Here is a 25,937-nt window from a genome sequence, read left to right on the forward strand (position 1 = left end):
TCAGCACTGATAAAAAAAAAAACATGCAGGCTCAACTGTTCATCTTTCTCGTAGGCTGCCGTAGGCTGGAAATCGAAGAAGAGTTTGCGTTTGCTTGAAATCAGGAACGCGCCCGCGGCGCGGTTGCTTTCAAACGCGCGCCTTTTTCGATAATTTCTCTAGCTTTGCATGTGCTGCCATGCTTCGGGAATACGTGGAATTTTTTTCATGCGCCGATGTCTCTCCGTTGTTGCTTTTTTTATGCTTCGCAAAACGGCGCGCCGCACGCCGGCTATCGGTTGCGCAACCGAGCGCGCCCGCGGCGCGGTCGCTTTCAAACGGGCACCTTTTTCGATGGTTTCTCTTGCTTGGAATGTGCTGCCACGCTTCGGGAATACGTGGAATTTTTTTAATGCGCCAATGTCTTCGTTTTTTTTTTTTTTTTGCTTTCCAAGGAGGCGCGGCGGCTTTCACTTGCGCATCAGAATGCGCGCAACGCGGTGGTTTCGGTTTCATCCTTCGGGTAGTTTTCGCTGCTTGCGCCCGCGAAACTGATGGCTGTTTGGTTTCTAATCTCTCAAAGGGCGACCGCTTCTTACTATCTCGTTTATTGCTACCGGGGCGCGATTACATGTTTCCGTGCGGCGCTAAATTACACAAACGACGCCGCCGTGATTGCGTTTCCTGTTTTGGGGTCTCGGAAAAACTAACTGTGTCTTGTTGGCGATAAAACGAAGGATTACTGTAGCTTTTTCACTCGTTTTACTTTCTGGATGGGCGCACAACTATAGAGTTTTCTTCCTTGCGCTCACTGACGCAGTTCGCTTACGCTATGGAAGCGCGCGCCGGTTGCTCTGCTGCCGGTGAGTCGAGCAGCGATTCTTTCGATGCGGACTATTCCCCAAGTGCCGAATCAAAATCTGATTCATTGGATTTCAGTTTGTCAGACGAATTCAGACTCCGATGACGATCAAGCAGCGACATCTGAAAAGCGTGCGCGGCGAACCATGCTTCAAAGACTATCACACGGTGAAACGTTTTTAGTGTCAAAGCACGAACATTTTTAACCGGAAAAGTACTCTGGTGCGCTTATTTTTGTATGCCCGTGAGCTATATTTAATAGAATGCATAATTTTTATTTATAAGAAACTGTCAAGCTTTTTTTTAGGATTTTGCTTGATTTTGCTACGAATAAACCATGTGTATGTAACAACAAAAATGATTTTTTTTGTCACTTAACGGTCACTAAAAATATTTTTAGACAATTTTTTTTCTGAAATAGAATCGTATGAAGAATTTATTTCAGCAATAAAAAAATTAACACAGTTTTGGACTGGATTTCGCGAAAAAATTCGACCCTCAAAGGGTTAAAGTCGATTATCTCGAAACGGTGCTGTTTAATCATTTAGGTACCATTATTTTCTACGTATTCCAGATACCCAGTTCATTACTTTTTCTTCTCTTCTGCACGAGAGAATACAACTACTGAAACAGAATTGAAATTATGCACTTCAGAGATCGTGTGCCACAAACTTTGAAAGCTATAAATTAACTCAACATTTAGGTCCTAGTCGTAAGAAAATCGCGAAAATAGTTATATTAGTCAGCCTTTAACGAATCTGGTTCAGTTAAAAGAGCGCGAAATTTGCAAGAAAATATTACCTGTATTACGTAGCTATATCCCTTAGAGTTACTGTGAAAACGGTTCCCCAACATGGTGAAAATTGCGTGGGACGTATAGGGCTTGCCCTGTTCTCTTAAGGGCATAAATATTCAATCGAAGCAGTTGCGTAGATTTCATGAGCGTTGGCGGCAAATATAGTGTTCGGCCGAGTGATGTAATCGCATGGTTGCAACAGAAACATATTATACATAGCCTAACTTGCCAAGACGGTAGCTTCAATTTCACCAAACAACAGAATATGAAATCAAATATATGTAGTGTAGCAGCGAGCAGGCTCCTCACCTGGTCCACGGAACCGCGGAAGTTCTTGAACCACGGCTTCAGGGCATTCAGTTCTTTACCGGCGATCATCAGCCGCAGACTTCCAACTATGTCCCGAGGATTGTAGCTAGAGATATTTGTGCTCCAATCAGTGCCGATCCCGTCCGCCCCATTCACGGGTACCATGGGGAGCACCGGAATGTAGTACTCGGGCTCGATGCGCTGGTTGTCGTCATACAGGCACTCCAATATCGGATCATCCAAGGCGGGAAAGATGAGGCGCGTCAAGGGCGACAGCATCGTGAAGATGTATCGAGGCCTTGCAGCGTCCTTGCCGCCCTGCAGCCTCGTGCCGAACTGACCAATCGGCTCCAACAAGTTGATATTGTTGGAGCCGACAAAATTATGCGCGATGTTGACAATGGTCGACATGAGGGACGCTGCGCCGTGATATTAGGCCGAGTGCTCGGCCACGGCACCTGCCAGCTGGGCGACCTTCACTTCTCGCTTGTCATCACGTGCTAAGCACGTAAAAAGCACCTTCCGTTGACCCGGCTTCAATCCATCCAATAGGGAAAGCATTGAGCGCGCGATGTCCTTAAAACAAAACAATGTCAATTCCTTCTGGATGAATTCTTTGTACGTGACGCTCTCGGTGTGTTTGCCGTACAGGTACAGCTCGGGCAGTCCCGTCTCGCGCCGCTGCTTGCGCTCCTCCATTCCGCTCCGGAGCCAGTCCTTGCGTTGCTCGATCATCCTCTTGCTAAAGGCCAGCTGGGTGGCCTGGTCGTCTTCGGGGCCCTCATACCGGAACGTGATGCGGTGCCTCGGCATATTTGTGAAGTAGAGCTTTGCCTCTGCGGAGGTGCTCGTTCGAAGGCCCTTGAAGTACTTGATTTTCCAACGCTGCCAGTCGTCGGTGGCAGACTTCCAATCAGCAAACTCGGGTTGCGAGTAGAACGACAGCTCGTTGTTTCCGCGCGTCGCCTTTATCACGGGGGTAATGAACTGCTCGAGGAAGGGCATCCTGAGCAGGTATGGCCAATAGTAGTGTACAAAATTTATAAGGAGGCCCTTTATGTGGGAACCATCTTCGTCTTGGTCGGTCATGAGCCTTCCAATCAGCAAACTCGGGTTGCGAGTAGAACGACAGCTCGTTGTTTCCGCGCGTCGCCTTTATCACGGGGGTAATGAACTGCTCTAGGAAGGGCATCCTGAGCAGGGATGGCCAATAGTAGTGTACAAAATTTATAAGGAGGCCCTTTATGTGGGAACCATCTTCGTCTTGGTCGGTCATGAGCCTTCCAATCAGCAAACTCGGGTTGCGAGTAGAACTACAGCTCGTTGTTTCCGCGCGTCGCCTTTATCACGGGGGTAATGAACTGCTCGAGGAAGGGCATCCTGAGCAGGGATGGCCAGAAGTAGTGTACAAAATTTATAAGGAGGCCCTTTATGTGGGAACCATCTTCGTCTTGGTGGTTTATGATCATAAGGCGCCCGTAGCGTAGGCTTAGGAAGTCTTCTGTCGTGTTGTACTCCTTCTTGTACTGCAGATAGGAAGAGAATGAATCGTTGACTAGTTTTCTTCGTTCGTCGCACTTGATACTGCGAGTACTATCATTACGTGACAAAGAAGTGGACCATTTCCAACTAGAACTCTACAAGGGCTACACGACTTGGCGTTCGGTCGGTATGGCACGAAGAGAAACGATAACGCTAAACAATGTGAGTAGCTCTCGAAAGCAAGGCGAAGCTCAGACGCCTTGGTGGTGAGATATCTGAGGCGACTCGGTTGCCAAAACATACCGTATATATTCGTGTAGTGGCCTTTCTTAAACAAATTCCCCTAAAAACATATTTAAAAATTACCCTTGTATTAGCCGCCCCTTTGATTTTAGAGAAGGGTAGAAGTGTTGTCCGTTGTGTGGTGCGAGAATTCGGAAGCTCTTTCTTTCTTTCTTTTTTCGTACCGCCCGACGGGGTGGTCGGAAGTTCGAAATCGATGAAATACGTGTGCGACGATGGTGTTCCCAAGAAGGTACACTGAGAAGAAAGAATGCACAGAGGTTCGCATTCCGAGCCAAACATAGAAAACTCCCTTCTTCACTACGCAACAAAGACGCGGAGCGACGCATACGCTATTTCGAAGGAAGGAGATGCTGTGCGTGCAAGCGCTTGACATCGCAAGAGAAAAACATTACGGATAGAGCGTTTAAAGCCAGCAGTGGATGGATACGGCGCTGAATAAAGGGAAAGAACATTTTTCTCTACCGTCCTCGAAGCAAAAAAAAAGTTTGTTGTTTATTTCTTCTTGCTCTTTTCGCTTCTACCAGTACACGCGGGTACTGCAGTTAAATAAAGGCATGTACCGCCGGAAATATTTATGGAAAAGAAACGTGTTTATATTTCTGTAATGGACGCACCCGCGATTTTTCCCGCAAATCTCGGGTAAGAAACCTGCAGCCATTACACGAGTAGGTACGGTATATTGTTTTATACTAGGTGGGATTATGATCAAATAAAGATGTCAGTTTCACTGCACTTTCGACATGAAAACTAATTGAGACATAGCCGATACATACATTAGCCAGCCCGTTTCATACCCCTTAAAACATCTCGACCATTCATCTAGTCAGATAGGCTGCGCATTTAAGGCCAATGAGAAACAAAATAGTGCTCCTTCGGTGTTCTTGTGGTCTGCACAAGAAGTACGCTTCAAAATTAACATTTTTTTCAGTCGCCCCCGCGCGAACATCCAGAGGCGGCTGGAGCGTATACTGACTCAGCACTGATAAAAAAACAACAACATGCAGGCTGAACTGTTCATCGTTCTCGTAGGCTGCCGTAGGCTGGAAATCGAAGAAGAGTTTGCGTTTGCCTGAAATCAGGCGGTTTGCAGTCTTTTAAAGGGCCTCTGAAAATAAACAACGTCTGAAAATATAAAGGACGTGAGCGTTATTCTCTCATCGCGTTTCCTCTCTATTTGGCACAGTTCGTGACGCCCGCTATGTGGTCACATGACGTCACGAGGAAATAAGCTCTTGATTTGTGTACATACGACAGCTATAGTGAACTGTCTCCTACTACTGCTGTGTCATGCAGTCACCCGCCCGTTCTGCCTTGTCTCGCATGCCAATCGTCCGCGATCGAGTGATTTCTCTTCGTTTTGCGCGTTTTGGAGTGTGCAAACGGAAAGAATGTTCTCTTTTCAGCTGTTTTCATACTTTAAACTCGATTATCTCGAAACGGTGCTTTTTAATCATTCAGGTACCATTATTTCCTACGTATTACAGATACCCAGTTCATTACTTTTTCTTCTATTCTGCACGAGAGAATACAACTACTGAAACAGAATTGAAATTATGCACTTCAGAGTTCGTGTGCTACAAATTTTGAAAGCTATAAATTAACTCAACATTTAGGTGCTAGTCGTAACAAAATCACGAAAATAGTTATATTAGTCAGCCTTTAGCGAATCTGGTTCAGTTAAAAGAGCGCGAGATTTGCAAGAAAATATTACCTGTATTACGTAGCTATATCCCTTAGAGTTACTGAGAAAGCGGTTCCCCAACATATGGTATAAAATGCGTGCGACGTATACGGCTTGCCCTGTTCCCTTAAAGGGTTGGTGCCATCAAATTTCGAGGCTATAACAAGCCTGTTGTGGGTTTCCTCTGTATGCAAGGACATTCTACACGAAGGGTCGGACACTGCAAACGTTTAGCACACATTTTAATTCACTTCCAAAGTGTACCTAAATGCCCATTCTCCCGATCGAAACCCATCGCTAGCGCGCCAACACTGACGTAGATCTGTAGGATGGTCAATGAAAGTTGTAGTGACGTCACACGAAATCTGCTGTAGTAACGTGAGTGACCTCCGGACCTCTGCCACTTCCGCAACGTACGTACCGGCTGTAGGGAACTAGAATATATTCTAATTCACTATAGTACCGGCAAAGCATCGGTTGCTACATCACTCGCCGAGTTTCGATCGCTTCCTGGCTAAGTGCGTCACAGCCTTGTGTGGTCACGTGACCACGCCTCCTACACTTCTACGTCACTGCCCAACCTCGGTGCCCAGAAACCGAAACCGAAAGTTGTCCACATCAAAACGCGATATTACAATATTTAGCGAGAATACATGAATCTTGGTGCGTGCATCATGCTTCCTGGAGCTATAGGAAACGCTTACAGCAAAGAATGTGCAAGCCACAAATTTGGTGGCACCACCCCCTTAAGGGAATAAATAATCAACTGAAGCAGTTGCGTGGATCTCATGAGCGTTGGCGGCAAATATAGTGTTCAGCCGAGTGATGTGATCGCATGGTTGCAACAGAAACATATTATACATAGCCTAAATTGCCAAGAGGGTAGCTTCAATTTCCGCAAACAACACAATATGAAATCAAATATATGTAGTGTAGCAGCCAGCAGGCTTCTCACCTGGTCCACGGATCCGCAGAAGTTCTTGAACCACGGCTTCAGGGCATTCAGTTCTTTACCGGCGATCATCAGCCGCAGACTTCCAACTATGTCCCGAGGATTGTAGCTATAGAGATCTTTGTGCTTCAACCAGTGCCGATCCCGTCCGCCCCATTCACGAGTACCATGGGGAGCACCGGAATGTAGTACTCGGGCTCGATGCGGTGGTTCTCGTCATACAGGTACTCCAATATCGGGTCATCCAAGGCGGGAAAGATGAGGCGCGTCAAGGGCGACAGCATCGTGAAGACGTATCGAGGGCTTGCAGCGTCCTTGCCACCCTGCAGCCTCGTGCCGAACTGACCAATCGGCTCCAACAAGTTGATATTGTTGTAGCCGACAAAATTATGCGCCATGTTGACAATGGTCGACATGAGGGATGCTTCGTCGTGATGGTAGTCCGAGTGCTCGGCCACGGCACCTGCCAGTTGGGCGACCTTCACTTCTCGCTTGTCATCACGTGCTAGGCACGTAAAAAGCACCTTCCGTTGACCCGGCTTCAATCCATCCATTAGGGAAGGGATCGAGCGCGCAATGTCCTTAAAACAAAACAATATCAATTCCTCCTGGATGAATTCTTTGTACGTGACGCTCTCGGTGTGTTTGCCGTACAGGTACAGCTCGGGCAGGCCCGTCTCGCGCCGCTGCTTGCGCTCCTCCATTCCGCTCCGGAGCCAGTCCTTGCGCTGCTCGATCATCCTCTTGTCGAAGGCCAGCTCGATGGCCTGGTCGTCTTCGGGGCCCTCATAACGGAACGTGATGCGGTGCCTCGTCATATTTGTGAAGTATACTTTTGCCTCTGCGGAGGTGCTCGTTCCAAGGCCCTTGAAATATTTTATTTTCCAACGCTGCCAGTCGTCGGTGGCAGCCTTCCAATCAGCGAACTCGGGTTGCGAGTAGAACGACGTACAGCTCGTCGTTTCCGCGAGTCGCCTTTATCACGGGTGTGATGAACTGCTCGAGGAAGGGCATCCTGAGCAGGGATGGCCAAAAGTGATGTATTAAATTGATAAGGAGGCCCTTTATGTGGGAGCCATCTTCGTCTTGATCTGTCATGATCATAAGGCGCCCGTAGCGTAGGCTTAAGAGGTCGTCGGTCGTGTTGTACTCCTTCTTGTACTGCAGATGGGAAGAGAATGAAGCGTTGACTAGTTTTCTTCGTTCGTCGCACTTGATACTGCGAGTACTGTCATTACGTGACAAACAAGTGGACCATTTCCAACTAGAACTCTACAAGGGCTACACGACTTGGTGTTCGCTCGGTATGGCACGAAGAGAAACGAGAACGCTAAACAATGTGAGTAGCTCTCGAAAGCAAGGCGAGCCTCATACGCCTCGGCGGTGAGATATCTGAGACGACTCGGTTGCCAAAACATACCGTTTATATTCGTGCAGTGGCCTTTCTTAAACTCCCCTAAAAACATATTTAAACATTACCCTTTCATTAGCCGCCCCTTTGATCTTAGAGAAGGTTAGAAGTGTTGTCCGTTGTGTGGTGCGAGAATTCGGAAGCTCTTTCTTTTTTCGTACCACCTGAGCGGGTGGTCGGAAGTTCGAAATGGATGAAATACGTGTGCGACGACGGTGCTCCCCAGAAGGTACACTCAGAAGAAAATGCACAGAGGTGCGCATTCCGAGCCAAGCATAGAAAACTTCCTTATGCACTACGCGACAAAGACGCGGAGCGACGCATACGCTATTTCGAAGGAAGGAGATGCTGTGCGTGCAAGCGCTTGACATCGCAAGAGAAGAACATTACGGATAGAGCGTTTAAAGCCAGCAGCGGATGGATCCGGCGCGGAATGAAGGGAAAGAACATTTTTCTCTATCGTCGCACTACCACGTGCCAACACCTGCCTCGAAGTAAAAAAAAAAATTGTTGCTTATTTCTTCTTTCTCTTTTCGCTTCTCCCAGTACACGAGGGTATTGCAGTTAAGTAAAGGCATGGACCGCCGGAAATATTTACGGAAAAGAAACGTGTCCATATTTCTGTAATGGACGCACGCGCGATTTTTCCCGCAGACCTCGGGTAAGAAACCTGCGGCCGTTACACGAGTATATACGGTATATTTTTTTTACACTAGGGGGGATTATGATTAAATAAAGATGTCAGTTTCACTGCAATTTTTAGATATGAAAACTATTTGAGACATAGCCGATACATACATCAGCAAGCCCGTTTCATACCCCTTAAAACATCTCGACCATTCATTTAGTCAGATAGGCTGCGCATTTAAGGCCAAAGAGAAACAAAATTATGCTCCTTCAGTGTTATTGTGGTCTGCACAAGAAGTAGGCTTCAATATTAACACTTTTTTCAGTGGCCCCCGCGCGAACATCTAGATTTGCGGGGGGGGGGGGGGGGGCGTGCACGGGCCTGGAGCGTACTGGCTCAGCATTGATAAAAAAATAATGTGCAGGCTCTACTGTTCATCGTTCTCGTAGGCTGTCGTAGGCTCGCCATGTAAGAAGAGTAACTATACACTGACCTGAAGTCCCATTATTTTGATGATATGGTTTATCTCTTCGTTGTGAAGGATCTGTCGGCTCGTAGCTTCCCTCACGTTCAGCAGTTTGCCTTTCAGTGGGAACACTCCGAACTTGTCGCGGCCCACGACTGACAGGCCGGACACCGCCAGACTCTTCGCCGAGTCTCCCTCCGTCAAAATCAATGTACAGTCAAGAGATCGGTCGGTTCCAGCATCGTTAGCATCCTCAAGCTTCGGGATGCCCTTGAGCTTGGAGACCTTGCGAGAAGAAAACTTCTCGCGCAGCTGTTTGTCGACGTTGAACGATATCCACGACATGACGGCCTCCACAATGCCGCAGTTCAGAACCTGCAGCGCGAAATGAGAACGCCACTCTCAAGTTCCAGTTGACCCGGAAGCGATTTTAGATAAGATCGATGAAGAAGTCAATACACACGCACACGCACACAGACGCACGCACGCGCCATATATATATATATATATATATATATATATATATATATATATATATATATATATATATGAAGATACACACGTTTAACAAACGAAAACTGCTATTTTATTAACTCACGTTGCGGCCGGTGGACCCCGGCCTTCGTCAGATTGAATATGGTTACAGTGCGCCGTCGTTTTTCAACCCTTGGACGGTAGAACCGTCTTTTGGGCACAAAGGCCGAGGAATGCATGCACGCGGGGGGCGTCACAAGTACGCTCGTGAAAAGATCACGTATCACAACGTCATCACGCAAGAAATGATTGCGAAACTGACTAAAATTTGTGCTTCACTCGAAGCAAGTGCGTTTTTGAGCGCATTCGTGCAGTACTCATCTTTACGGGCTTCCAAAGCAACGTCGAGCAGCGCCACTGCTCTTATCGCAACTGGGGGCATCCACGGTTACAACACTGTCGCCCCGACTTCCGTGCACGCGCAGAGCACTCGGATTGCATCTGTGGTGCGTCACAATGTAACTATTGCTGACTAGCAGTGCTCTGGGCCGAATGAGGAGCGCATGCGCGCACGTGTCCTTGCCGCCGCCGCTGGCAAATCCGGCGACAAACCGCCTTCGCAGGCAGCGTCTGCCCCCAGTAACGCATAGCTCAGCCGCACGAGCGTCGCGGCCAAACTTGAGCTTGGGTTCTTTATTGTCGCCACAAGGGCGTTACTTCTCTAGCCCTTTTAAGAAAGGTTACGCGAGGCACGTGAAAAGAGTTCCAGTTCTTGCAACAGCGAAAGTAATTTTGTTATCCTGCGCGAAATGATTGTTTTCCGAATATTCGCAATGCCCCCGACCTATAGGTGGCGCGCCGTGCTTTTCAAGATGGCGCCAGGAGGAGGGTCAACCCATTTGTTAGCATAGGAACAGATAGTACGTGCGGACGTACGGCCCGTGTCACTTTCACCAGATGAAGACATGAGCTGTGCTGAATTGGATATGAGACTAAACTACTTTCCCAAACCATGGAAAGTGGCATGTACTCGCCACCTAATTATTTGCTGTGGTGTGAAAGGTTATATTTCAGCTCCGTTACCGTGCATAACGATGCTTTGCGAAATCCTGTGCGTGCTACATAAAACTGCATGAACTAAAATTGACGTGTGAGCAGAACGGCACTCCGAGGTAGTACGTACCGAGCCAACGTTTATAGATACGTTTTACCGAGCCTGCCTTACGGATTGCCGCAGTAGTAGGCCGCCAGCGAGTAGCGTCATCGCTGCTGCACCGGACCGCACGTTTAACGTGGTGATGGTTTGCAAACATAATACGCCGTCGTCATTACTTGTGCAGTCGGGAACGCGGAGTTACGTCTTCAACGGAACACAAGCATTTAACATCCCATTCAGTAGTGCTGGTGTCACAGCCATGCTGAGACTCTAGCCGTGTGCAATTCACTTCACTCGCATGTTGCAGGCTCGATCAGCACGATCGAAACACGAATATCGAAAAGAATGCGCACATATCCTTTTCGCAACGTCGAAGAAGTTAGCCGAGAGGCGTGGATTGTGGCTGTGACTGCTGCACGTTCCAACGCACTAACCATTTCGCTTCTCTGGTCGAGCTCGAACGTGTTGGCGGCATGCGGCGCTCCATAATATCCACAATAATTGATACATGCAATGCACAAGAGGAACTATGCGTTTATTTTGATCTCGCTCAAGGATATTATACATTAAATACAATCACAGTGACTTACGAGCGTGAAAGAACATTAACGCACGAGGGGACGTGAAGTGCAACTCGCTCCTCGTGAGTTAGCAGCTGATCGTTCACCGTCGCTGTCACTCTCGGTGCCTTCAGTCTTCTACGTCCAGTGAAAAATCCTCGTCGTCAAGATGGTTTCTTTCAACATCACTGCTGAAAGCAATCTGAAGAATTTCCTCCGCCGAACAACTTCGACCACTCCGCGTCACCACGTTTACAATTACAGAGACGTCTGGGCGCGGAGAACATTTCGCTTTCAGATCGGTCAACGAGCAAATCGCTTGCAGTGTGCTGCCACCTATCAACAAACGTACAAAAACAAGCGGCGCAGCGCTGGCTATGAAACCAACAACCAACACACTGGCGAAGGACGGCGTGGAAAGCGTTCGCTCCACGAAAGGCGTGGAGCAGACGCGTCCTCGAATGACTGAAACGTCGCTCGCACGATTAGTAACAGCGCTTTGCTGACAAAGGATAGAGGCATATTTTAATGCATCGACAACTTGAGATCGCTCAGTTTTACAAGAGCACATCGCGAGCCGGCGCGACCTCCCGCGTACAGTGTTATGGGATTCATGCACTACAAGAAACACTGACCAATGCTATATACAAGTAAAACAGGATGAGCTTTAACTGAATATGTCAGACGATAACATTTAACTAACCTACGTGGCTACAGAAAACCTCGCGAAGCTGATAGTATGCGTACGCTGTGGGCTAGCATTGAAAGCGCGAGTCGCCACGTATTTTCACGAAAACTTCGCGCCTCGCAAGAACGAATCAGATTTCTCGCGTCACGGAGGGCCCGGTTTGTTCACTGATGCAGGGAACATGCCAAGTCGAAGTGTTCCTTCTTTGCCAACGCCTTAACACCGAGGTTAGCACAGCCGAACAAGGGAGCGACTTGCCATTTTGTCGTCTACTAACCCTCCTCGAGAGGACGCTCCTGAATTCCGCTTGGCGACGCGACAGTCTATGGGCACTGCGAATATAAGTTGAGGGAAGTTTAGCGCTCGTCCTTATCGTCTTGTTTAGCACCGTGGATTTAGTAGACCGAAAGCACCATGCCTTCTGAATTTTATTCATTACTGTTGCGAAAGTTAGACAACGGCTGTATTCATAACGCTTGGGTAAGAAAGGCATGTGCTCAATGTTAACTTGAATGTCAAGGGTAATCGATCTGCTCCTCTACCTGTTAAATCGTCTATTTCGCTGTTTGTTAACAATGCTGCGTTTGAGGCAGGCGAAAATAGGCCTGATGAAAGTGAAACTATTAACTAACCTGTTCGTGGAACTCCTCACTGAGCTCGCATCTCGATCGATATTTTTGGGTAGTCAACGTCATCCTCTGCTTTGACTGAGAGTCAAACGTTGGATTCACGATGAGACAGTTGACAAATATGAACAGGTAACCCTTGACTTGTTTGCTGGTTATGAGGACTCCGGCTTTGTTTGCTTTCTTGACTTTGTCGAGCACCCGCGAGACGTCAACTAAGTTAGTATCCGTGAGGTAATGCACCAATGGCAACCACGTGAGTGTATCACTAAAGCAGCTCAAAGTCAAAGGGAGGAACCAGATGCATATACAGGGCAGGCCTGCCGGGCACGTTCTTGAAGCACGTGTCAGGTAGGTAAGATCACGCTGGAACGCTAGGGACAAGTATTCATGCGCGGTCATTGCTCGACGTAGTGTACGAACCATAAAACGACGCGAAACAACTGACATGCGCCTGCAGAGCCCCCATTTTTCAGCGAAGGGCCAATGAAAAGTGACACAGATTTGGGAAAGTTTGGAGCCATTTTATGCTACAAATGTTATTGTGCTTAACTGAACAAAGATGGCTAGGTGACGTGCCTTTTTGACTATCTCCTCGGAGACGTAGTCTACCTGGCTTCCTCCCTTGGGGGTGGCGTTAACAAAACTGATTTGCTGATATTCGCATGACGTGCTGAGGGCGACTGCCACTTCCCAGCGATCGCTGACGACCTCGTGGGCTACAGTTAAGAGGGTCACCGTTTTCGTCCCCCCCCCCCCTCTTGGTCCTTCAGGAGAAACTTCACTTATTCCTTAAAACCATGCACCGGGAGCAGCTCGCCATTCAGGTATACCTGGGTGCAAGAAGCTGGTTTGTAAACAATCACTAAGCAAAGATGGTGGCTCAAAGTGAGCCGAAAGGAAGTCCGCTGATGTAATTCACTCGACTGGTTTGCTGCCCTTAAATGATGCATCACCATTAAACTTTTATTATAACTCAGTTATAGAAATCCTGACACCTACTCGTCGATGCTGTCAACTACTTTGGTCGGCTGCATGCGGAAATTTCAGTATCTATTTTACGGCCCGTATTCACAAACCAACCTTATCCTTATCTGTTGCCGTCCTTACCATTTCGGCACCTTGACGCGTTTGATAAACAAACCTTGTGCCTCAATTCAACCTTTCCTTAACCTTATCGGCGTGAAAAGGTGGCGTTTGATAAGGTAGCCCGGCAGGTACCAGTTATGCGGCGCGCTATGGCTGATTACGCAAGAAGCTTTACAAAGTGATTAAAGAAATGGTGACGTATGCGATCGGCGTCCATATGTGCAATTAACGCTGCAAGTGCTCGGCAATCAACATTCCATGGAAGAGGACAGCGACAGTCTGTTGCTGAGCAGATTCCGCTACTCGAAGCGACCACTTCATGTTCCCGAGCTTGCCACTGGAAAAGAGCCCCCACTACGTCGGTTTTCCCGTGCCACCACTCCATGAGCTGCTGGTGGCGCTCTGTTTCTACGGCGCAGGAACTTTTGAAATTGTGAATGGCGACTTGGTGGACGCACCCTAGCCACACTGCCCCGCGCATTATTATACTTGTGAAAAAAAAAAATCAGTGCGGATACGGCGCGGAAGCGAACGTATTTCACTGCAGGATGGGATATTTTTTTCTCCCTTTTTTTGCACTCACGTAGCCGCTGCTTGGTGCGCGACAGCACGTCACGTCACTCTTGCTGCTTTAAGATGCTCCCACTTTCTCGTGTTGTCCTTCACTGACACCACGTGCAAGAGAGAGAGAGAGTACAACTTTATTAAGAGTCCAGTGCAGACGCAGAGGTAGCCCCGCGCCACCCGGCTACTCCCACGTTGGGACCGGCCGGTCTAGCCTAACGGCCCTGTCGCGGGCGCACTGGACGGCCAGGATTTGGTCCTGTAGGTTTGGGCTGCGCAAAAGCGCATCCCACTCGGCCTTGCTGTAAGCCGGGCCGAGCGACCCGCACTCCCAAAGCATGTGTGCTAATGTAGCGGCCTGCCCGCAAGCGGTGCAGGCGGCGTCGGGGAACTTGTGCGGATAAATTTCATTTAAGTGTGCTAAAGATGGGTACGAATGGGTTTGAAGTAAGCGAGACTGCCTGTGCTCGACTGAGTTTTGAATGTGGGATCGGGAAAGCCCGCCTCGCCATGTAATAATACTTGGTAATCTCGTTGTGTGTGGTTGGAGTGTCCTTATGTCCCGCGTTGTCGGCGCTGGAGCCATCGCCCATGTCGAGAGCAGCAATCACAATGCGGCGCTTTCAAGTCGATGAGCAGCGCTGGATCTTTAGTAAATTCAATTTTCGCCTTTCTGCCGCACTCAACAACAAAGCATATGTATGACACACGGAAACATGCACACACGAACACACGCAGGCAGACGGAGAAAAGCCACCAGCAACATTCACGCGTCTGTCTGTGCTGTTGTGCCTCAACCCAGCGGCCACCATGCCGCCGACTTCCCAGAAAAGAGGTATCCGGGAAAACAGCGTCATCGCCCAGCCGGCACCGACAACTGACGCGAGTCGTAACTCTTCAACCCTGCCCAACGGCTGAAGGCAGCATCCTGGGGGGGACGGAGGAGACAGACCCTGGCGCACTCGACGCCTGCGAGGGAAAAAGGGCGCGGCTGGGAAGACGATGGCCCGGCTGGCAAGGGGGCGGCCCGACTTCAAAGGAGAGAGACCCGGGCAGCGCTTGCCCAGAGAGGACGACGCAAGAGGCTGCTCCAGTTTTTGGAAGGCCGTGCCGGGCAGTTGTGAAAGAGACGCCCCAGCCGACGATGTCTGGCTGGCAGGCTTGTGGTCGGAGTTTTCAAAACATGTAAATTCTGTACATAAAGTTTTTTCATCTTTCCCCTGGCTCTCATGACGGCTCCAAGCACGACATCCACTCGTGGTCCCACATCCACGCTACCCGAGTCGCAACCGCGGTGACAGCAAAAAGGGTACCACGGCCCGTATCCTAAGCTGGGCACCGGAACCGCGACCCAAGACGCAACAGTGGCTGGCAGCTTATGGGATTCGCCTGCGTCGGCTACATCGAAGTGGTGAGTGCCGAGTGTTTGCTCTTCTTTTCGCCAGACTCACTAGCGCAGACGGTCGGTAGTGAAGTAGGGTGATTTTGGGTAATTTTGTTCGCAGACCAAGAATTGGGTGGCTCGTAGACTAAATTACCTGGGAAGAGAAACACTGTGCATCTCTAAGATGGACAAGTTTAAAGTCCAAGAACTCCTCGAAATTTGCCAGGAGCTAAACATTTCAGTTGGCTCGGTAAGACGGAAAAAGCAGATTTTGGAGCTTTTAGAGAAGGAGGAGGTGAGCTTAGAGGAGGCCAGTGAGGCCAAAGAAGCCTTTGGAGAAAAGAAAGAGCGTTTAGCTCGTGAAGAGAAAGAGCGCTTAGCTCGCGAAGAGAAAGAAGAGCGTTTAGCTCAGGAAGAAAGAGAGGAGCGAGTAAGGAGGGATCGCGAAAACAAAGAACATGAAATCCGACTGAAAGAACTTGAGCTTCGCATATTGGCGGGAAATCGAAGTTCAGCGGGCGGTGAATCAAAGATAAAGGATCTAATCCACACCTTCAGGGTAGGTGACGACATCGCAATGTACCTCGTGCATTTTGAGAGGGCGTGTGAAAATGCAGGTTTCAGTAGGGAGACTTGGTCACAAAAACTGATATGCCTACTACCGTGCGAAGTTTCCGATGTGATTGCAAGGATGAGTAAGGAGGACTCCGAGGTGTATGACCGGGTGAAAGCTGCATTGCTACGCAAATATCGCCTATCGACAGAGGCCTTTCGCCAGCGCTTCAGATACTCAAAGAAGGGCAACGAATCTCATCCAGACTTTGCCTACCAGATTAGAGCTAACTTCGAAGAGTGGCTCAAAAGCGCGCAAGTATATGGCAACCATGACAAGGTTATTGAGCTCATGGTACTTGAGCAATTTTACAGGGGAATTCCAGAGGAGGTAAGGCTTTGGGTTCAGGATAAGATGACAGACGTAGACACAAACAGAGCGGCCGAGCTCGCCGAAGATTACTGCTCGCGCCGTAATCTCCGCAGTATACCGCGAACCTCGGAAAAAAGCGAAAAACCAGGAAGCTGGTCAGGTAATCAGGGAGGCAAGAGGTTTGCCCGTAATAGCTTGAAGCCCGAGAATTCGAAGTTATCAGAAACACAAGAGAAGAACAATGAAGGAATTAAGGCGGCACCAGGTTCGAAGGCGCCTGCTGACATAACGCATGCGTTAGAAGCGCGGAAGCCCGTTATTTGTTACAGCTGCGGCGAGAAGGGCCACATGGCCAGGAGCTGTAAGAAGCAGGTGGCATTTGCCACAATTCAGGAATCGGAGACTAGCCTGCAGCTCTTGAAGCCTTATTTGAGGCAACTTTCAGCGAACGGCCGAATGCGCAGTGTATTAAGGGACTCGGCGGCCACAATGGATGTAGCGCATCCAAGTTGCGTATCTCCCGAAGACTACACAGGAGAGTGCGCCTGGATTCGGCAAGTGGCAGAAAAGCAAAGTGTCTGCCTACCCATAGCGAGGGTAGTAATCGAGGGCCCTTTCGGCCAATTGCACACGGAAGCGGCAATTTCTGCCAACCTTCCCGAGAACTTCCCCTACTTATTTTCAAATAAGTCGGAGGAAATGCTAAAGAAACGTGGAGAAGCATTTGCCGCCGAGGTAGCTTGCATCTCACTTACACGTTCGAAAGAGCGCGAGCTGACGCAACAGCTGAGCAGCGCACCACTTGAGGAGCAGACGCAAAATCTGAACAGCGCACCACCTGAGAAGCAGACGACTGAGGGCCAAGTAGGAAAACCCGAGGCAGCTGCGACGGCGTGTTGCTCAGGTGTACAGCTAAGGAGGGCAGCTATCGGGGAAATGGAGGCACCCTCGGTGGCTGTCCAAGGCGAGGTTCACGCATTAGTTAATCCTGCTAAGGAGCGTGACGGGTTGCTGTGCCAGGGAAATGCCAGAGAAACAGCACAGATAGCTGCGGACGAACTGGCACAGAAAACAAGTGAGTATGTCGCGACCCAAGGGGAAGTTGAGGGCAATCAAGAAAAGGGTGTTCGCAAACAACACCGCAAAAGAAAGAAGCGAACCCGTGCGGCACCGCGAAAGCTGGAGACAGGTGGCACATGGCAGCCCGGAAAACAGAGGCGTAGGCCATCGGGCAGTTCTAGATATCGTCCTTTGTGGCGTGCGGTCGGACGCAATCGGCATACGAGGGGAAGCCGGGGAGAACAATGCGCATCTCCACGTCTGAAAACGCGCTTCAACGGTAGAACTTGGCGGAGGCAACCGTGTCGAAGTGGTCATAAAGGAAAGGCCACAGTGGCTAAGAACCTCGCGGGAGCAAGCACAGATAGGGATTGGCGACTCTTTCCCCTGCGTTTCTGGCATCCCTTTCGCCTTTCTGAGGAAAGCCGTCCGAAATCTCGCATGAGGCGTGACGGCAAATTTCAGCTAACAGCGCGTTCTCGTTGTGGCCTCGCGCGACTTCGAGACTTGCAAGGACCGCGAGCGCCACGGGTGCGATTGAAAAGAGGAAGACAGCTGTAAGCTTGTCGGAGAATGGGACACAGTTTGTTCAAATGATTTTTTTTTTTGTAGGTAAGATTTAGTTTTGTAGTGTTCTTTTGTTATCTCCGCGACTAGTTTGTTTAGCTAGGAGTGTCTTACTTTTGGTAATTTTAAGCGATGTATGTGTTTCTTTTATTGAGCGGACAGGCATTGTGCGACATCGTTGTGGACGCAATATTAAGGATAACTTGTGCGGAAGCAGTGACCCGAATGGGAGTGAGCTGACGGCGTAAAATGAGTCACATTAGCCGTGAGTAAAGATTTGTACGTCCGCTAATTGTGAAAGAGTGGTAGCGTTGTCGAGCGTAACCGAATTTTACTTGTTTGTGTTTTTACGTCTAGCGCAGGGCTGTATACCGTCAACTGTTTAAAAGAGTGAATGAGCAATTTTGAGAAAGGTTCTACAGTAAAACCAAAGCGGTTTTGAAGGGTTCATGTTAAACACTGAGTGTTGCTGTTCTCAAGGACCACTGTCAAAATTGACAGGCGTTTGAGATAGTTGTTTCAGCGCGAAATCAACGCAGATTTTGTCAGGTGCCCCGGATGTGTACGGCATCGATTGTTATTTTCTTTGCGTCTTGTTTTCGTGAACAATTTGGGTTCAGACACGCGTTTAGAGGACAGCTTATTCAATTCTTTCATGGGTGTGTTTTTATATCAATATGTGTTACAAGCTGTCAGTTTGTGCTTACGCAAGGGCACGAACTTTTGAGTTTTAGTACTGTTCTCGCCAATTTTGAAGTTTAACCCTGACGCTCGAGTAGGAAACTATCAGTTTCAACAGAGCTAGCTGTAGGTTGAGTTTTATGTTGTATTGTACTAGTTATCGTGAGGATTAGGGTGAAATGTTGTTCAACCTTGTTATGTGAGTGCAAGCTTTATTTTAATTTCAGTTCCTAGTTAGAAGAACCGTTTTGTGTTATTATTGTATTACGTTTTACCGAAGGTAAATACTTTTCAGACAGTTAGAAGAATAGTTTTCAGACAGAGATACTTTGCAGACAGTTAGAAGAAAGGTTAGCGAAATGGCCTGCGCACAGACGCAGACGGCTTAGGTCGTGCGTTCGGAATCAAAGGGAGGCGCGGAATGAGGTCACGATTATTTTCTTAGTGTAATTTCTTTTCTAGCTTGATATAATAATAGTGTAGTGGTGTTATTTTCTTTATTCTTTAAAGTAGTTGTGTACTTCTTTATGTAGTTGTGTTAGTGTAGGACGCAGAAAAACTTCTCACCGACTTCCTCGTTTTCGGAAGCTCTGCAGTTTGCTTGTTTAGCTTTATGATAAAGTTCGCTTGGTTCCAAGTGGAATTACGTGTGAAGGAGTTACGGGACACTTGTCCAGATTGGTGTGCACCTTGTTTCTTTTGGGTTACGCGGTTTTAAAATCCCCAGTCAGGAGAATGTTTTGTAGAAACTGGGGTCTGGCGATGAGAGGGGCGTGCACGTGGCGCTTGTCGCATTGTGTGTGGCTGACAAAGGTCGTTTCTTGGAGCTTGTCACCCACTTTCACTGAAGTCGTGCACAGAGTCCTGTCCTTGGAGGGGCCTTCCAGTTCGACAGAGCCCTTCGGGATAGCAAGAACCCTGACCGGAACATCGCGGACATCGATCCGGCCGTGCTGCATGGAGCAACTCGACCTCCCGATGCATCATCTGGCGGCGGGGGTGCTGTTGTGCCTCAACCCAGCGGCCACCATGCCGCCGACTTCCCAGAAAAGAGGTATCCGGGAAAACAGCGTCATCGCCCAGCCGGCACCGACAACTGACGCGAGTCGTAACTCTTCAACCCTGCCCAACGGCTGAAGGCAGCATCCTGGGGGGGACGGAGGAGACAGACCCTGGCGCACTCGACGCCTGCGAGGGAAAAAGGGCGCGGCTGGGAAGACGATGGCCCGGCTGGCAAGGGGGCGGCCCGACTTCAAAGGAGAGAGACCCGGGCAGCGCTTGCCCAGAGAGGACGACGCAAGAGGCTGCTCCAGTTTTTGGAAGGCCGTGCCGGGCAGTTGTGAAAGAGACGCCCCAGCCGACGATGTCTGGCTGGCAGGCTTGTGGTCGGAGTTTTCAAAACATGTAAATTCTGTACATAAAGTTTTTTCATCTTTCCCCTGGCTCTCATGACGGCTCCAAGCACGACATCCACTCGTGGTCCCACATCCACGCTACCCGAGTCGCAACCGCGGTGACAGCAAAAAGGGTACCACGGCCCGTATCCTAAGCTGGGCACCGGAACCGCGACCCCAGACGCAACAGTGCCCTCGAAATGAGCGCTTCGTGGACCGGCGCGTCTGTCTCCGCGTGCAGCCTCGGCGGCATCGGCGGCGTGTCTACGCGAACCGCCGGTTGCTATGACAACGGTAAACCTTTAACAAACAAAAGGAGCACACGGCGTGGCCATACGACACAAGTTTTTCCGAAACATCCACGGGCATACGTTCCTGTATTTATTTTACTGTTTTGAGGAGCATGAAGATATTTTGTAGCGTTAGCTACACTTGCCTAGCCGGAGCCGATTTCGCGTGGAGCGTCATGAGCCGTGATGCGCATGCGCGAGGATCAGTGATGTCACACAGCTGGGTCACCGGAGCTGGCATCTCACGCGCTCTCCGACACCGCCGCGCGCGTCTCGCCGCTGCTGGTCTGCGCCGCATTCGAGAGGAGTGACGTCGTAGACACAGTGGCACCAGCGCGCGCGCAGCTATTCGCCTTCGCTGTGCAGTCGCCGTCTGACACATGCGCTGGGGCCGCTTGATAGCGCCTCTGACTGGCGTTTGCAGGTGGGTAACGCCATGGAGAAGGAGAGCGCGAATGCTGCTCGACGGCGCAGAAGAGCTGAGAAGCTTATCTCATCGGATCCCGAAGTAGTTGCCTGGCAATTAGCGGTTCAGCGTACGAATAATGAACAGAAGAAGGCTAATAATCCTAGACAATCTGGAAAGCTAAGAATAATCAGCTGAACCTTTGCTAACGCTACGTATATCCTGGCATAGCCGAGCTAAGCCATTGCAATCTTTTTCTTGCTAATGGAGCGACAACGAGCCAGTAAAAGTTCGTAGCCTCGCTCCCATGCTCGCTCCTTATGACGACAAGGCCACCTTCCGTAAGGCTGCCTTAAAACCCATTAAGAAACGTTTCCCTTCCTTATGAAAGGGCGCCTTATAGCACTAAGTTAAGGTTGGTTTGTGAATACGGGCCGTGACTCAGTTCCTGAATTTACATGGTCACCTTTTGGGCCTGACTTTAGGGCATCGAAAGCACTCGTGAGAAATACGGAAATATGGGAGTGATGCAGTATCAAGATTTATAACAGCCTATAATAATGTCGGCCGTACTGACATTATTGCATAAACCGAGAAAAATAATGGAGGTTGCGTGTAACGGAACCTTTCAGACTGACGAAAGAAGCTGCGGCGCAGGGGCGTAGCCAAGGGGGGGGGGGGGTTCAAACTCCCCCCGAAATTTTTCAATTTTGCTTGCGTATATATACACGCACACATACAAACGCACGCACGGACATACATAAAGCATGGTTGAACCCCCCTCGAAAAAAATTTCTGGCTACGCCCCTGCTGCGGCGAGTGCGGAATTTATTTTACAATCATTAGGAATACACCTGACTGATTAGCCATCGTTTAGGATCAAAACAACTAGTGATCTTTTTTTTCTTTTTTGGAACGCGAATGTCTTAAATATGTATATTTCGATGTAGTGCGAGGTCCATAACAAGTGGTCAAACAAAAAGTGAGCGTGCGGGCTGCGCGCTACTTCGTCCACTTCGTCTTTGCGGCGTTCGCGTGAGTAAAATAAAAAAACTAAACAACAAAGATGCAAATAAACAGACAAGTTGGCGAGGTCTGAGTTCACTGCAACTTAATGAAGGGAAAGTGCTTTGACAGATCCAAGTAAACGGCGCAGTTCGCGCTCAGAGTTCATGGTAACCTAATAAAGAGAAAGCGGTTAGAGTTTACATAGAAACTTTAGTGTAGTACGTGTTTGTAGTATAGCATCGGTTCCACATGACTCCGTCAGAAGTTTTTATAAAGGTCACTACGAAAGTTCATAAATGTCAGAAAAATGTATATGTTTGTCAATGGGAAGGTCTACGGAAGCCCAGCTAACAGAAAGTTTAACCCAATTTCAATATTAAGACTGCAAGAAAAAGCGCCACACAGTTCGATGCGACATCAGCACCAAGTTCAACATAAGCTTCAGTAACCCATCGGCAGGGCGTTCATCATAAAGGTAATCACATCAGCAGAAAGTTCAACAGCAGATCAACAGAAGGTCCAAGCAGGCTTTCGCCTTGCCATTCTTATCAAGTGCTAAGCATCCACCGAATTTTTTGTATTTTCGGTTGCCACACGCAGGATATCTCAATGGAAATAATAAATAGCGTAGTCTCCTTTCATACAGCTACTAGTATTTATAGAATGCGTCGTCCGTTACTTCCGTTTATGCCCGCACTTACGAGGTTATATTGCAAAGCAATACAATCATCAAGTGATTAGACCCCTCGTAGATGGCGCAATCAAATGCAGTTATGAAATTTCTTGGTACCAATTGTTATTGCTGGAAATTAAAAAAAAAAAAAAGAGTAAGTGTGCCTACACTTCGAAAACGGCTCTACATGAGGCAAAGAGCTCATCAACTCATAATACGAACCGGGATATAAAAATAACAAGGGAAGACACGAGTGAGTTGCTCTGTAAATACATTTTTGTTTGAAATTTGGACGTTCGCGTGTCTTTAGATTTCTTACTTGCGCCATCACCTTTTCATATGAGTAGCAGCTAAATAATACAACAAAAATAGGAGTAATTTATTAACAGGTTTTTAGATAAGCTGTAATGGAACGCTGTTGATCAGTTTCGGCCAGCTGCGTTCACTTATACCAAAGCCTAATTAGATGAAAGCATTTGTATTCCACCTTCATAAACAGGAATGTGGCCGCGCCTGTCGGAACTCACGCCTGCAGCTTTGAGCAAAACTGAGCTCGAAGCGACTATAAACAGCGATCCTAACTAAGCCTCAACGGATGACATTTCCTGGCGTAATGACAGGCGCACACACATTACTCACCTCAAGCCCCTTCATGCAACCGGCCACGCCATAAGCCCTGCGGGACATCAGCGCCACTGTGTCGGCGTCCAGATTTCTCATGTTGAACTTTTCAAGGTCCGGAAAGAACGTCACTTGTGTGAAGTCCGCACCCTCAGCCTGCGTATTGATCTTGGGCCCAGTAGTCTTCCTCATATTTTCTTCCCAGACCTGCGAGGCAGGTTTTGATAGCAAACGTAGATTACCCAGTGTCGCTACTGTTATGCCTAAGGTTTACAAGATACTGAGCGCTGGCGGTGCCCAGTGGACGAAGGGCAGCCAAGCCGACGTTGTTTAATACCACGATTATTTTATAAAAACAAATATCTACGTAACCTCTCATTTTTTTGTTTCCGCCAAATATATTGCACGATATATTACTCGCAAAAAAAAAACAAAAAAAAACAATAAACATTACAGGAACGTTCGGCGTTCACACTTTCGAAAAAGACTTAGACACTTAATACAAATAAATCATTTTAATGAGAACTGTCCCAACATAAAGCTATACTCGATGTCTTAAGTGGTTTTACACAATACAAATAGCCTTTCATCAATATTCATGGATAAAACAATTTTTTCATCAAAGCTAGGGCCGTAAAACTTGTACTCGTTGAGCTCGGCAGGAAAGAAGCAACGATCGAGGAATGCAGCGTGGGCGTTGGGACGCGCTGACGGACGCCGGACGCGTTTGTCAGCCGCGCGTGGAACTGTAGAGTGCTGCGCGTTTTCTAGCGTAGCGTCGCTGCGCCGAGCGTGCGCGCGCGTCGACGTTACGTCGGACTCTAAAAGGCCTTAAAAAAAACAGGCGTTCTCATACCTTTACGCAGTTCATGTCCTATGTCTCGCTGCATGTCACAAGCGTTCACGAGGATCTCGTCGAAGATCTTGTACAGACCGGGAACGAACGTGACGTTCCGACGGTTTGCGTCCCCGCCGCCTCCGATCTCGTCCTCGGGGCCACAACCACATCTCTTGCGTGACGGGCTCCACGGAGCCGACGTATGTGTCCGGACGCAGCAGAACGTGCTACAGTGGGCTCACCTTTCGGTACATGCGTCCTCCTGCGTCAGCGGACGCGTCGGTGCCTTTGAAACGTCGGCACTGCTCGTGCTGCCATGTCCGTCGCTTGACGTGGCCGATGAGATCTGTAGCGAGAGTACGTGAAGATGTGACGGCGGCCGACGCAGCCGTGCCGAAATCTCGCCACTTCATGGGAGGCGAACGACCCTAGCGGCGGCGGCTGCAAGCGTCCAGACCGCGAGAAGCGACAGCTCTGCTCGCACTTCGAGCTCTGAGCGCCAGAGAATATCTACCACTTTAGAGAACGGAAACTGTACCTTTGACTGTAGTACGGAAATAAGGGTAGCGGCGGCGTACTGAACTGCAATAGAGCGAGGCGAGATGGCGCTGCAAGTACTATCATCATCATTAGAAAAACGCGTTTTTACGGTTGGTTCGCCCTGGTCGAGCTACTGCGCTTTTTGTTCCCTGTGGTATTTTGTTCGTTGTCGTTGCTAAATCGCTGCTCGCGTGTGTAATATTTATCGCCAGGTGACCAAACTGGCCTCGACTGGCAAAAACAACGTCAATCAAGTAAGGTTTGCATCGTTTATTGTGAGTGCCCAAGCTGGTACAAGCAATGTATACAGTCAGGTCCAAGCAAAACAAGTCACTCATACACGTCGAAAGCTTTCAACCCGTACGTGTGTAATCAGTCTGAAAGCTGACAAATATGTGCATATAACTGAACACCGAGATCGATGAAAGAACGTTGCTCTCGTTGTGTAGCAGCGTCCGAGTTTTAACAGCATAGCTTTAGAACAAGGGTCTTATCCTTCCGTTAGTTATGCGGCGCTTGCCAGGTTGTGTTGATCTTTGAGTGCATGGTGTGGAGTCGGAAACGAAACGTGCGCTACGCCGACAGATAGTTGGCGCAGTGAGAGCAATGTAGTTTTGATTAATCTTTTACGTAAACAATCGCGGATGCGTACAGTTCTGCATCCTTCTCGCTCTGCGATGTCACCTTGAATGCGTTACAAGTAAAGAATATCGCGTTGTGTCTACAGGGCAGGCACGAATTTCTCGGCTAAATTCTCGGCCGTGAAGCCATACCATAGGTATTACGTATTCAGGTAATAGGTGGAAGAAAATATTTCAGGCTCGTTTTGTTCCTCGATATAGTTCAGTTACACAGTTTCTACAGCTAGAATTTCTTGGCGCTAGTAGTAATCGGACTGCTGAGTATGCAGCATAGATGAATGCTAAAGAAACAGAGATATAAGGCGAGTGCTTACAGATTCTAGAGGCACAATTCTAAGAAAATAAGCTTTAGGCATGCAGTGTACATCTTTGTTGGTGTTCGCACAGAACACTAAACAACTGCTCAGCCGTAAGCACAATCTCTGTATCACATAGACATGTCGATAGAACTTGAGCACTCTATTGCAAGCAGACTCACGAAATCAAGCTGTGGGGCATGATGTGAACCTGTGCCAATGCTGGATAAATAAAGGTCATATATATATATTGCATACTTGTTATTGTGTTATTTACTTTTTCAATATATTTGGGCTTGGGAGCTCAAGTATGTATTCTCCCTGCTACTTTTAGAAGCTCCGGCTTGAAATACTGCCACATGCGCACCTTTCTTTCTATGTTTTATGTTATTGGCCAATTGCACGTGTAGTTACTGCGTTGCGCAAACCGTGCCAGAATGTCTGGGAACATTCCAGATTATTTTAGGATCTTCTGTTAGGCTGGAGCGTGCAACTGCAAACAGCTCAGTTTATTGTCGAACTAACGCAGCCACCAGTGATAATGCTCGAATGTTCGATGCCGCAGGTACAAATGCCGACGCGCCTT

General features: G+C 48.5%; 1 pseudogene; it reads right to left on the reverse strand.

Moving 5' to 3' along the window:
• Positions 1-24,287, reverse strand: LOC119391268 (DNA topoisomerase 2-alpha-like; annotated as a pseudogene).
• Positions 24,288-25,937: the final 1,650 nt, after the last annotated feature.

This window comes from Rhipicephalus sanguineus, chromosome 4 (genome assembly GCF_013339695.2).
Source record: "Rhipicephalus sanguineus isolate Rsan-2018 chromosome 4, BIME_Rsan_1.4, whole genome shotgun sequence".
In the NCBI taxonomy this organism is placed as follows: Eukaryota; Metazoa; Arthropoda; class Arachnida; order Ixodida; family Ixodidae; genus Rhipicephalus; species Rhipicephalus sanguineus.